Source organism: Sphaeramia orbicularis, unplaced genomic scaffold (genome assembly GCF_902148855.1).
Source record: "Sphaeramia orbicularis unplaced genomic scaffold, fSphaOr1.1, whole genome shotgun sequence".
NCBI lineage: Eukaryota > Metazoa > Chordata > Actinopteri > Kurtiformes > Apogonidae > Sphaeramia > Sphaeramia orbicularis.
Genome location: NW_021941638.1, coordinates 140,567 through 154,213, shown reverse-complemented (window position 1 = coordinate 154,213; position 13,647 = coordinate 140,567).

Genomic DNA, 13,647 nt, shown 5'->3' with positions numbered 1-13,647 from the left:
TTGTTTGTGAAGTGTCTTTGAGTGTCCATAAAAGCGCTATGTAAGTGTATATTATTATTATTACTGGTAGTAGTAGTAGTAGTATAATAGAGGACGATAAAAAACTGTTCAATATCAGGGGTGTAACAATACAGAAAAATTTCAGTTCAGTACGTTTTCGCAACAAGGGTCTTCGGTTCAATATGTTTTCGATACATTTTAGGTACAGGAAGGAGACCAATTTCATTTTTTAAAAAACTTAACCAATCTTCATGAAACAATGCCAGCATATTGCTCTTGTTTTGTCGAGTTGTCTCCATTGACATAACTGACAGGGAATCTAAAATGCTCCCAAATCGGAGACCTTAGAGAAGACAAATGGTCTTCCAACTCTGGCTTTGTAGCTGTGACTCTGCTCTGAGCTGCCAAACTGGTTCACCTTCAGCATGTGTATGGTGCGTGGACCGCTTAGATGTCTGTTTAGGATATCAAATATTGCACTTGGGTTCCGCTGTGACCACCCTGCTCATACTGTGTGCATTCCGCTTCAAGGTTCGTGTGGAAACTTCACGTTCTTCACATACAGTTGCGGCAAAAATTATTAGATCATCAAAAGTCATCAAAAACAATACTTATGCAATCAAGTGCTAACTCCTGTGAATATCATGTGTCTAAAACAGATAGAAATGAAAACATGGAACGTCTAAAAGCACTTTTTGTCAGTACAATGCCATAGATATTGATGTAAGAACTGAAGTGATTTTGGTTATTATCAAGAAAACCATGGAAAATGGATAGATATCAGCTCTGAAATTAAACTACTATGAGCTATTTTTGTTGTTATTATATATTTGTTCCAAACAAATGTACCTTTAGTTGTACCAGGCATTAAAATGAACGAGAAACTGAAGGAAACAAGGGGTGGCTGAATAATTTTTTTCACAACTGTAGGCTACATGTATTCGTTGGGTACACCTCCGTATTGTATTGAAGGCCCCGAACTGAAACAGTTTGGTACAAACGAGTGCACCATTACACCTCTATTCAATATGGATGCCAAGACTGTCTGAACATTTGTTAGTTTTTAAGTTAACAAAATAAACTACAGGCTAAAGAAAAATGTATAAATGCAATTGTTGTGATATTAAAATACATCCTATTGACAATAATCATCATCCTCATGTCAATCTCAATTCTTAAGTGTTACTAATGAGTGCTAACACAGATTCATAAAAGCTAAAATTTAATTCTTCAATCATTTTGTTTCATTGACTTTACTGCTTGTTAATATCTCTGCGCTGGTAATAACTCTAACCAGATGCAAATTATTTTAGGGTTAACACATGTGTCTCACTTTACCGCAGTTACACCCTGAAGAGCTGCAAATATGGTATAAAAAGTTCACACTGAGTAAAGGATGATGTGATAAGTCATGAATTCACGCTGTAATTATGACAAAATTTCACACTATCATATAGCAGGATAAAATATTAAAGTGTTAATGACATGATATCGGAACATCATCTTCACACTGATAATATTAACACTTTTCCTGCTGTTATTCAACACCACAATATGTATTTTAATCAATTCAAAGAAAAGTTACACCACAAAAGGCACTACAGATAACATGGATATGAACTACGGAGGTTCAAGTTTGAGATATTAAAACTGAAAAAACCATCAACGATTGACCACTTATCAAATTTATACATTTTGATCTGTTTTTGGATGACTGTTGAATGCACTTCAAGCAGCCCAAAGAGGAATTCCAAAAATATGCAAAAATGTGTTAATCAGATGATTTCAAAGCCGATCAAAGTTAAGAAACTAGTCCATCATCTTCCTTTATGTAAAGACTCTTAGAAAGTGATTACAAATAAATAATTAGAGTGTATTTCTGCACAATGTTTGACTTATTTAACCAAAATGACACCACAAGGACCATGACAAGTACGACATCAAACAGAACTTGGGATCATAACAAAATTTATGTTGATAACATTTATGAAACATGCAAATATTTCGAAAGAAGTTGTGTAGCTCGAGAAAAAATAATGTTCTAGATCTCATTTAGAGACCAGCAGAGTTGATGATGCATTCATGTGCACCTTGTAAATTCTAAATTCTACCCTCGAAAGGCCACAAACATCACTTGAAACAGTAAAGTTTACATTTTTATTCCTATTTTGCTTTGTTTAAATACACAGTTACCACATGTCATTATGCAGAGGATGAAACACATCCCCAATTTACTATAAACGTTATTTTTTCAGGCTTAAAGTTTATACAGAATTATGAAATCACATATATGATGGATACTGATTTTGATCGATTTGGAAAAAAAGTCATAATCATACTCTTTGCTGTCTCAACCCAGCTCTAACATCAAAAAGAAGCAGACGGAACTAAATCTGGGCATAAATACATGTTAAAGAGCAGATTTGCAGATTGTTTTTTCAAGCCTTATCTCTCCACACAACATGAGTCTTAGTCTATATGGGTAGCTCGACGGGCCGCACCTTCAGTTCACAAAAAAGACTTTACGCCATTTATGGGATTCATCTCTTTATCTTGTTGCCATTGGAAACGAAGCTACCCATAATAAAAAAAAAAAAAAAGTAACAGGTTTTCAGTGAGTGCCAGCAGCGCTGAGAGCTGGTCCTGGCAAGCCCTGCGTGGCCTTGCTTGGCTTTTGGAAAAATGACTCTTTCCTGGCTTTGTGGTATTTGATATCAAAAGCATTCTTCAGCCTTCTCCTCGGCTGACAGCTAGCGTCTATTGAGCCGGCTGAATCAGTCACCTGGCAACACACGAAAAACTAGTGCTTGGTTTCACCTTTGGAGATTTAATACAGAGTCAGGCTGCCCAGTGTTCTCCTAATCAGCATGTATAGCAACCTCACTTTAACAACAGTAGGCAGCTTTAGAATCGTATGTCAATTCACTCTGCTTCTCTTAAAACCTCGGCTTTTCGTGCACTTTACTCGTCCCTGCGGCAGACAACACCAACGCAAACCTTTATCCAATAAAGTTTCAGAAAAGTGGAGGACAGGGAAAACGGAGAAGAAAAGAGCAGGAATTGGACAGCTAAGAGGGTCTCATCATGGTCTTTTGGTTTTCCCACCATAACGCACACACACACATCCATGCAGAGCGCCCCCGGGCCCCAGTAACCACCGGCTTCACACTGAAATGCTCTTTGTAAGTTAAAAGGTGTGCCAGGCTCAGCTATAGACCACTGCAACAAAAGCTGTGGTTAAATAGCATGGGAACCCCCTAAGGGTGCAGACCAGGGTCAGTTAGTGTGTTCAGCCTGTGTGACTGTGTGTAGTTTTGTGTGGACACTATTAATCCATCAAGACCCAAACAGCCACTGAAGACCAAAACCATCTACTATGTAAATGATTTGATACCTGTTGATCCACTAATCCTATCAATACATGTAAATAATTGGTGTAAAATGCAATATGTCATGTTTTCATGGTCATCAGATATGACCTATTTGGACATTCAGAGGCTCCGCAGTGAATAAGAAAACACTGTCATCTTCTACAGCATTGATTCACCAGTAAAACCCATGGAGTTTGACAAATGACAATGGATGGAGACACTTGTTTTGACATTCAGTTACTGATACATTTTGCTTTTTCTTCAGTTTTCTCTGTTTTGATATAATGACCTTTGAATTTACTCTGAGCTTTTATGAACATCTACACAATCAGTTAGTTAAAAATAGGAAAACAAATGGTTTATACCGAAACACAAACTCAAAATAAAGAGGATAATATTACAATAAATGGTGAGAAATTACTTAAGAAAGGTTAAACATAGAGAAAAATTCATTTGGGAAGTGACACAAAAGTACCACTGGGACTTTATGGGTTAAATACAGATTAATTAATTAATTGGAACTATCGGTATTGGCAGATATCAGCTCTAATAGTACCCAATAGATATTATTAGGACTCTGAACCAGAAATACTGACTTTGTGGGAAAATAGGAGTTCACACCTGCCTACAATCACTGATTCTTTACTATAAGTTTGATAATAACTTCTAGATTTCTTGATAAGAGTTCTATGTTACAATCCAGAGTGATATTTACACTTTAGAGGTTATTACTTACACTTGTATTATCCAGTTTCTGACAGTCAAAGACTTAATTAATTCCTCAAATAAAAAATAGGAGTTACTTATAAGCCGAGTCTCTAACAATAGCTGGTGTCGAGGTCAATGTGAACAAATAAAAGCTGGTTCTCGGTTTCAAGTCTGTAAAAAAATAATATGTATAAAGTTCTAGTGCCTGTCATGTCAAGTGTTGCCAGTTAGAGATAATATTCACTGCTACAAGTTTGATTTAATACACTGAACTGTTAGTTAGAGCTGCTTTCAACAGTCCTAGATCATTGATTTGAAGTGGTATTGTCTGATTTCGGTCACTGCAGGTGTGTGTCTTAAGTTTTGATTCAAACTGACATTTGTAGAAACTTGGGAGTGTGACAGAATGACAACAATAAAATGACAAAAGTTCTACCTACTTACACATTATAAGATCTTTATTGGATGGAAGTTTGGCACTAAATATAAATTTCTACTACCTTTTGCAACTGAGCACTGGCCTTGCCCATGTCCATGTTGCTCAGCTAACAGTCTCAAATGTACAATACTCGCTAATTATTGAGTGAGATGTTTCCTATGTTGTTTTTACCAGATTTTAATTTGTCTTTGCTTTTATGATGGTTGTATTTTTTGTTCTTAGCCCACTTTGCATCCTATGTTATCACGGTTTTACTTATTCCCTTGTGTTATGATTTGTGTACAGCACTTTGGCTAGCTGTAAAGTTTTTAAAGTGCTTTATAAATAAACTTGGTATGGTATGGTAATTAATGATGGAGGAAACCCATGCACATATCTGTTGGGATCACTTCCTCTTTTGCAGTCTGTACATCCCTATTCGACATACTCAAAACCAACTGCTAAGCATCAAGCGTCAGACATAAAAAGTCAAATATGTATTCTAAGCATTGAGGCGCACCAATTTTGCACCATCACACATTTTAATTAAACACAGTCATAAAAATTTACACCAGTGTGTTTTTTTTTGCAAGAATGAGGCTCTTTCTTGCATCCACTCTGATATTTGGCTCATGAATGAATGTATGAGTCTGCCAAACATTTTAGAAAATGTCCAAAACTGTGGAAACATACAACAGTACTGTCATGCCAGAAGAGATGAATATACAGCTTATGATTAGATATGACAATAAAACATACAATTGGCAAAAAAATGGGGAAAAAAAATCTAACTGTCTTCATAATTAGGGTGTGTATTGGGAAGAATCTGGCGATATGATACAAATCACAATACTAGGATCACGATACGATATATCACGATATATCATGATACTGTTAAAAGGCAACTTTTTTGTTTGTTTCTTTTCTTAAAATGATTATTTCCTTGAAAAACTGAATTACACCAGAAATATGCTAAAATATTAAACATATTTTTATTTGATCAAAACAAGATCTAATGCTATATCGCAAAATGTTCCTGTGTTAAAACTTAAATAATGTTTTACAGACATTACAGTTTATGATCCTGTTCAAATGTTCATACTCTATTAGTTTATAACTAATATCATAATATTATTTTGTGTAATCCCAACAAAAGAACTAACATTATTTAATAAAAGAGTATTAAATAATAATGAATAAAATGTAAACAAAAAAGAAAAACAAAAAAACAAAAAGAACCTCCACAAAATCTGCATCTGAATAAACACCTAAAAATATCGATACAGTACTCCTTGATATCGGTACAGTACTGCAAAATGAAATATCGCGATATATTGCAGAACCGATATTTTCTTACACCCCTATTCATAATGTGACTGTACGTAGATGGATAAGACTGATGAAACGCCCAAATACAGAGACTGGTATACTCATTAACAAATCCTCCCCTCTCTAGAGATTTGAAAGGTAAAACAGCTGGACTCAAATTGCATGGAATCACTTCTTTCACCAAAAGCCCATCAGCTGCAGAGCAGCCGGGTCAGGTCAGTGAAACACAATCTGCATGGCTCTGGGAGACACTCCAACTGCAAAAAGGCTTGTGCTGAAAAACAGACTGCAATCAGATGCTGGATGCAGGCGGCCTCGAGTAAGCTCAGTCATCACGCTCAGGTTGGTTTGATGGAAAAATTCCTGCTACGCTGACTTATTTCATTCAGCGTATTCTTAAATCCGACCTATCTGATCCTAAGAAGCAACAAGTCAAAAAAAAAAAAAAAAAATCTAAGAAAAAGACAGCGCATAAACACAGGCTGCGTCAGGTCTTTCTCACTTTGCCGTCATCAGAATCGGAGGAAAATTGCACTTCCCCTGCCTCATTGTCAGACTAAGGCATGGGGGGGAGGGGGGGGGAGTGAAAACAGGGAGGACAAAGAGCACAAGTCAAGGCTAAGTAGCAGGTCTGCTGCTCACCAAGCCAGCGAGAGGAGACTCCAATCAGAGAGAATTATCCTGACAAACCCTCTTCAATCACAGCCACCCTCCCCCGACTGCTACATCCCTCACGTTTGTTCTCGCATCCGACGCTTTGACTGAAAAAAAAAATTCATAAAGAAAATAGCTGTGAACGCTCTCTTGCGAAGGAAGGTGGTAACTGTTGCCTGTGTATGACAAAAAAAAAACTGTAATTATTTATCTATAAATAAAAGCAGAAAAGGGGGAAGAAACAAAGGTGCGCAAAGTTACAGACTGAGCAGCCAATCGGATGGTTACGTGGGCGGGCCGTCAGCCAATCGGCCGAGACAACCTGCCAACGTCTCCGGAGAAGACGAGGAAGGGAGCTGAAAAACTTGAAAATATAAAAGTGCTTCTTGGTGTTTAAAGCAGATGAGATAAGATACCGTTTAATTGCTTCTTTCATACGCGCCGCTTTAATCCCATTGTTACAGTGGTGGTGTTTCATCCCGCTGATAACTCTCAACACTTTGAACACTGATTTACACACACACACACACACACTCACATACACACACACACATATACACACAAAGATTTCCTTTCTGCTGCCATGGCAGAAAAAGTGCTTAGCGTACCACATGCTCCCTTTTTTGAGGCAAAATTTAACTAGGTGAAAATTAGACTTTAAAATCAAAAAAGAAGGGGGATATACAGATCGGGCATGGGGTTAGAGAGTGGAAAAGCAAAAACAGTATGGGGGGGTAGATTGAAGGAGCTGAAGATTGGATCTGTTTCTTCTTGCTGACAAGGTCAAGACGGAGACATAAAAGCAGGAACAAACAAAAGCAAAAAAAAAAAAAAAAACAGGAACAGGAACAGAACAAAAACATTTCTTCACACCACAACTTAAAGCCAAGACTTGTAGTGTGAGTGATTTAAGACGAAACTATTCATCCCTGCTTTGAAAATGCCGCTAAAGTTATGTCGAATATTTATGCACACGAGTAAATAAATAAAGATCTGTCTGGGTTTACGAGGCCAAACTCAAGAGACCCCAGATGGCTAAACATCTAACAGTCCTGTGGTGAGAAGGCATCTAATCCCGTTACAGCGCGACAACAATCAGAAACCCACTATTCGCCGATATGTGCCCGCACTCGGACACTCTGCAGCCGCATGAAGGGACGAGAAATAACTCAGAGCTTTAAAGTGGACATTTAGTGACCTGTTATGTGCTTCAAGGGATGGGCTCCTCCCAAACTGACAGTTTAGTTTTTCCAGTAATAAAATCTTAGCGTGGATAAAAGCCAGCAGAGGCATGATTCAAGGCTGTCTGGAAATGAGAGCGACCGTTAGGTAACACTTCAGAGACTCTGTAGTTTGGTCATTCTATCAAATTAACCCATAAAGACCCAAATCCACCGTCGACCAAAACCATCCACTCACGTAAATGTTTAATACCCGTTGATCCACTAATCCTATCAGTACATGTAAATAATTGGTGTAAAATGCAGTTTGTCATCTTTTCATGGTCATCAGATATGACCCATTTGGACGTTCAGAGGCTCCGTAGTTACCATGGAAACACAATCATCTTCTACAACATTGATTCACCAGTAAAACCCGTGGAGTTTGACAAATGACAATGGATGGATATCAGTTAATGATATATTTTGCAGAAAAAGTCACGTTTTTCTTCAGTTTTTTTGTGTTTCTGATTTAATAAACTTTGAAATCCCTCTGAACTTTATGAACATCTACATGATCAGCGAATTAAATATAGGAATATTCATGATTTACAGTTAAAAAATGCAAAATACAGAGGATAATATCATGACAAATGGTGATAAATCACTTTAAAAAGGTTAAATATAGAGAAAAACTAATTTGGGAACTGACGCAAAAGTAGCTGTAACAGTAACTGAACACAAAAACAAGTCTTTCCATCCGCTGTCATTTGTTAAACTCCATGGGTTTTACTGGTGAAACAATGTTATAGTAGATGACGGTGTTTCCACGGTAACTACGGAGCCTCTGAACGTCCAAATGGGTCATATCTGTTGACCATGAAAAGACGACAAACTGCATTTTACCTGAATTATTTATAAGTATTGATACGATTAGTGGATCAACAGTTATTAAACATTTTAGATCGCTACATGATTTTGGTCACTGGCAGCTGTTTGGGTCTTTATGGGTTAATTCAATATACTGAGAAGTCCTACTGAATACATAATGTTATAAATCAGCCTGTGTTTATTAGAAATCAGTTAATTCCTATTGGTCAATTATTGTGTTTAGACAGAAATATGAAAATTTGCTGAAAAAACAAGCTAATCCCTCATGAATATACATACACATAAACACTAAAATATGCTTGAGGAAGACCCATGTTTGCCACATATTTATCTTGTTTAACAGAGGCTTATGTTAGTCTAACATATCACTGGACTAAACAAGGGAAAAAAAAAAACGTCCAGCGTGTCTGCTTCCGCCATCTTTGTTTGGGTGCGAGGCGGGTGCGAAGGGCACTTAGGACCAGCCATAAACAGGACGTGGACTAACACACACACAGCAGCTTTTTGTGTGTGTCAGTGTGTGTGTACGTGTGTAAGAGGGTGAGGGGTCTTGACCGGGTTGATTCTCATGGCTGTTGACCACATTAATCATGCTGCAGTGTGTGTGTGTGGTGTGTGTGTGTGTGTGGTGTGTGTGGCTGCACTTGACTGCTCCTATCAATTCCGTTTCATTCTTCCGTCTGCACCCACTTTTTCTCGGGGCATCCCCACACCCACCCCCACAGAGCTCAGCAGTCTCTCTGCCTCTCGTTCCTTCTGTGCGATGGACTGCTGAGAGCCTAATGAGGGCCCTCCCTCCCCTTCAGCTTCTTTTTTTGTGACTGCACAGAGTGTGTGTGAAGGGGGGAAGGGAGAACCAGAGGTGACAGGTTGCTTATATACCTCTACATTTGCCTCTCAGACCATCTCTTCCTCCCTCCTTCTGGGTTTCACACCTCCTCCGGCCCCCACGTCCATCTCCATCCATCCTCACACCCTTCTCTCTCTCCTCATGTCCTTTCTCACCCGTGCCACCTCCTGATCGTCCTTACCCGCAGTCGTCTCACCATTCGTTCGCTGGTGAGAGTGCGGCCTAATGGGCCATAGCAGGCTTTCCAATGAAGAAACCCACACAGAGCGCCGTTATGAGCAGGCACACGAAGAAAAAAGTACAACAGGAAACGTACACTGGAGCGAGAAAATAGGAGAAACACTGAATAGGCATGTTCCATCCACCATAAATAGATCACCGTAACCCAACATCCCCTGAGTTATTTTCCTCTGCTCATCATAATCAAATACATGAGAACATATTTACCAGCTGCATGTACATCTTTTGCAATAACGCCAAAGAACAGTCAGTGTGTTTATGTAACACTTAAATCATTTATTGCATTGGTCAATGCATGTAAATGTGTTAGCGCGACTGAAATTGAAGTTTAAATACTCAGACTAACACGCCTAGATAATGCAACTGAAAGTCGATCTGCTTCTGCGTGTAAACAGACCACCCACCCTGGAAATGAACGGGGCGACCTGAACGTCGAACATCATGCATCTCATCTGCCAAAAAGTAGAACAGACAAAAAGTACACCATGTACAGATATGCAGCTCTGTCCACTGTTGTGCTAATTTACGTCCGGGTTGCTAACTCGCAAGGTCGTGAGTGACTGTTGTTGTGGTCGGTGATGGCGTAGGCTAACAGGCTGAAAAAAACTGCATACTGCGACCTGTTGTACCGGGGATGACATGATTTCAACAATTAATTGATCACGCTCCTGTGCATGTACACTGGGACAAAGACAACGATCTAATTGAACAGTCAAGTGACAACCGCAGCTCCACTAAACTATGGATGTCAACATACTGTGGAAAAGGATAGTTGTATTCTTTCTCCTGGCAACCACAACTTTGAACAAACTCACTGAGCTCTGCTAACACACTACCAATTTGCAAAAATGAAGTGTGAAAGAAAGGCAGCAAACACAAGCAGACAGAAGTTGGCTGTAAAAATGCCAAAAGGAAGCTACAGAGCCAGCTATTATTTGCAGAAATCCACAAGACTTGGAAAAAAAAATTATTCTCCGTTTGCCAATTGTGCAGGGCATCTGTAGAAATGTATTCAGAATGTAAATGTCGTGAAATAATGCACTGATTAGACCTAAGTTGTGTATTAGCCTACAATAAGAGTGATATCACTGCTTTGACTCCCCTTATATACAGTCACGGAAAAAAATATTAGACCAATATGGAGCCTTTGCAGAGGACGCCTTTTTTTTTCCTTTATTTGTAAAAAGTAAAGCTGTAAAACTCTCATTCCTTACATAGGATAAAATTGCTTTGCTGGGTCTCAGAAGCATATTACTGTAAATGACAAAGGACTGAAGAGGCAAATAAAAGTTAAGACACTTAGCAGAATGAAGATACAACATAAAGCACATGACCGACCAAAGATCAATTATATATAATACTATGTTACTCTGACATCAAATGTACTGCTTCTATGTATTTATGTGAATCGTGTGACTAAAACAGACAGAAAAGAAAACATGGAATACCTAAAAGCACTGTTTTTGTCAGTACAATGCCATAGATACTGATGTAAGAATTGAAGTGATTTTGGTTATTATCAAGAAAACATGGAAAATGGATAGATATCAGCTCTGAAATTAAACTCTTATGAGCTATTTTGTTGTTATCATTATATTTGTCCAAACAAATGCACCTTTAGCTGAAGCAGGCATTAAAATGAACAAGAAATTGAAGAAAACAAGAGTAGTCTAATATTTTTTTCTGCGATTGTATGCACACATTCAACCTTTAAGAGTTACAAAGTGGTCACATTTCAGATTCATACAGCGAGCGACTCAAATCCAGCCATACAGGAGGCCCTGGCCCATTTGCTAATGCACACTGAATAACCATAATTGGGGACTTGGTCTCTAAGTGATATAATTATTCGTAGTTTTAGTGCTAAGTGCTTCCTTTAAAACCTTATCTGCACATTTGGGGAAAGGCAGTGATGGTGATAGTGGGAGAGAGCGAGAGATGAAAAGCAAAAGATGACCAGAGAGAGCCGAACCTTAGCATTTAGCACGATCAAATCAGTTGAAGAGGTCATTACTGATGATACGTATGAACTGTTGAGTGTTGAAGACAGAAAATGACAGCGCTGTTAAGAGAAACAGTTCATATATGCTATGGCAATCATGTGCTGCACACATGCAAAGGACAAAAAGGATAAGAAGCACGCTTGTTGACTCATATTTCCTCAGATCAAAGTCGAGCAAATGTATGGAAATAGTTTCTAATCCAGCTATAATGGACGTTTCGCACACAATGGCCTCCTATGGGTCCTCGTCTAGCTTATTGGCAGTAATAGCAGAGTGGAAAGTAGGATACAGGCACTCGCTGCAATACGCAACAGAGTGTGTATTCAAAAGAACAGTACAAAGCAGAGCGGGGGCTATCTATGATCTGCAACTGCCCATTTCCAGTGGAGATGGGAAACACAATCAAGTGCCAAATTCACTGCATTCAAAGGAAAACTGCAAAGCATCTGCATAGAGATCAAGAGGCGGTCTGCGTGACACAAAGCGGGGCATTGTGGGGACGAAAGAGGAATTTCGATGCGAGGTGAAAGGCAGCCGAGTGCTACAGATGTGGAAATAAAACCTAAAACATAATCCCTTCACGTTCGCATCTTAAAAACTGGTTTCTGCCATTTTGGTTCCATACATGACCAAACTGGTTCTGCTTACATTTGCAGTGCTACACACGTTAAACCACAGGTGTCAAACATGCGACCCGGGGGCCAAATCCAGCCCGCCAAAGGGTCCAGTTTGGCCCTTGGGATGAATTTGTGAAATGCAAAAATTACACTAAGATATTAACAATCCTTTTAGTTCAGGTTCCACATTCAGACCAATTCAATCTCAAGTGGGTAGGACCAGTGAAATACTATCATAATAACATATAAATAATGACAACTCCAAATGTTCTCTTTGTAAATGCAAATATTTTCATGTATTTACACTAAAACAAAGTATAATTTCGCAAAAAAATGTGAATAACCTGAACAAATATGAACAACCTGAAATGTCTTAAGAGAAGTCAGTACAATTTTAACAATATTCTGTCTGTTACTAAATGTTTTGTGTGTTTGTAGATCCACTGTGATCTGTACGTTATAATGTACATGTGTAAATGATAAACTGAGGCAGAATATTGTTAAAATTACACTTATTTTTTCAGTTTGTTCATGTTATTCACATCTTTTGAAAGAATAGTTTGTAGATGTAAACCTTTTCATACTGTAAATGTACTTTTTTCACTCTAAAACAGAGAAAAGTTTGGAGTTGACATTATTTATATATTATTATGTTATTATTTTACTGGTTTGGCCCACTTCAGATCAAATTTAGCTGAATGTGGCCCCTGAACTAAAATGAGTTTGACACCCTTGTTTAACCAACAAGTGGTTGCCGTGACGATGCAGTACAATCCAACAACAGGTCAAATCTAATCTAATTGACCCTTCTTTTAAAAAACTTCTGCCATATGAATGCCGTCTTATCACGCAAAGAGACAAAGACAGGAGGGTGCAAAATAGAAAAGATGCATCAGAAATGATTAACCACCCCCCTATCTTGGAAGAATAGTTAGACATTTTGGGAAATATGCTTATTCTCTTTCATGCCAAGAGTCAGATGAGAAGATCAATGCCACGCTAAATGAAGCTGGAAGCTGCAGGCAATTAGCTTAGCATAAGACGGCTGCCTGCACGCTAGGATGTCTCCACCCACCAGCTCCACAGAATGCACCGAGGTCCAAGCTTCAGGATCATTACCATTTACTTATAAAATCCCCACAAAACTACCCACTTAGGCTCTGAGGGCTCCTTTGTAAAAATGCCTGCCGCTGATGAAAAGACTAGACTAGTGGGCACAACAGCACGGCACACAAATCCAGACACACCTTCGACATGAGTTCTGCTTGAATGAGTTCTATCCAACCATCAAGTAATCAATAGCGCCACAGTTTAATGTTGCGGGTTTTTTGTTTTTTCTTTCTTCTTCAGAGGAGGAAGGAAAATGGGTTTGGAGTCCATAAAATGAAGGCAGGTTTTAATCTGGG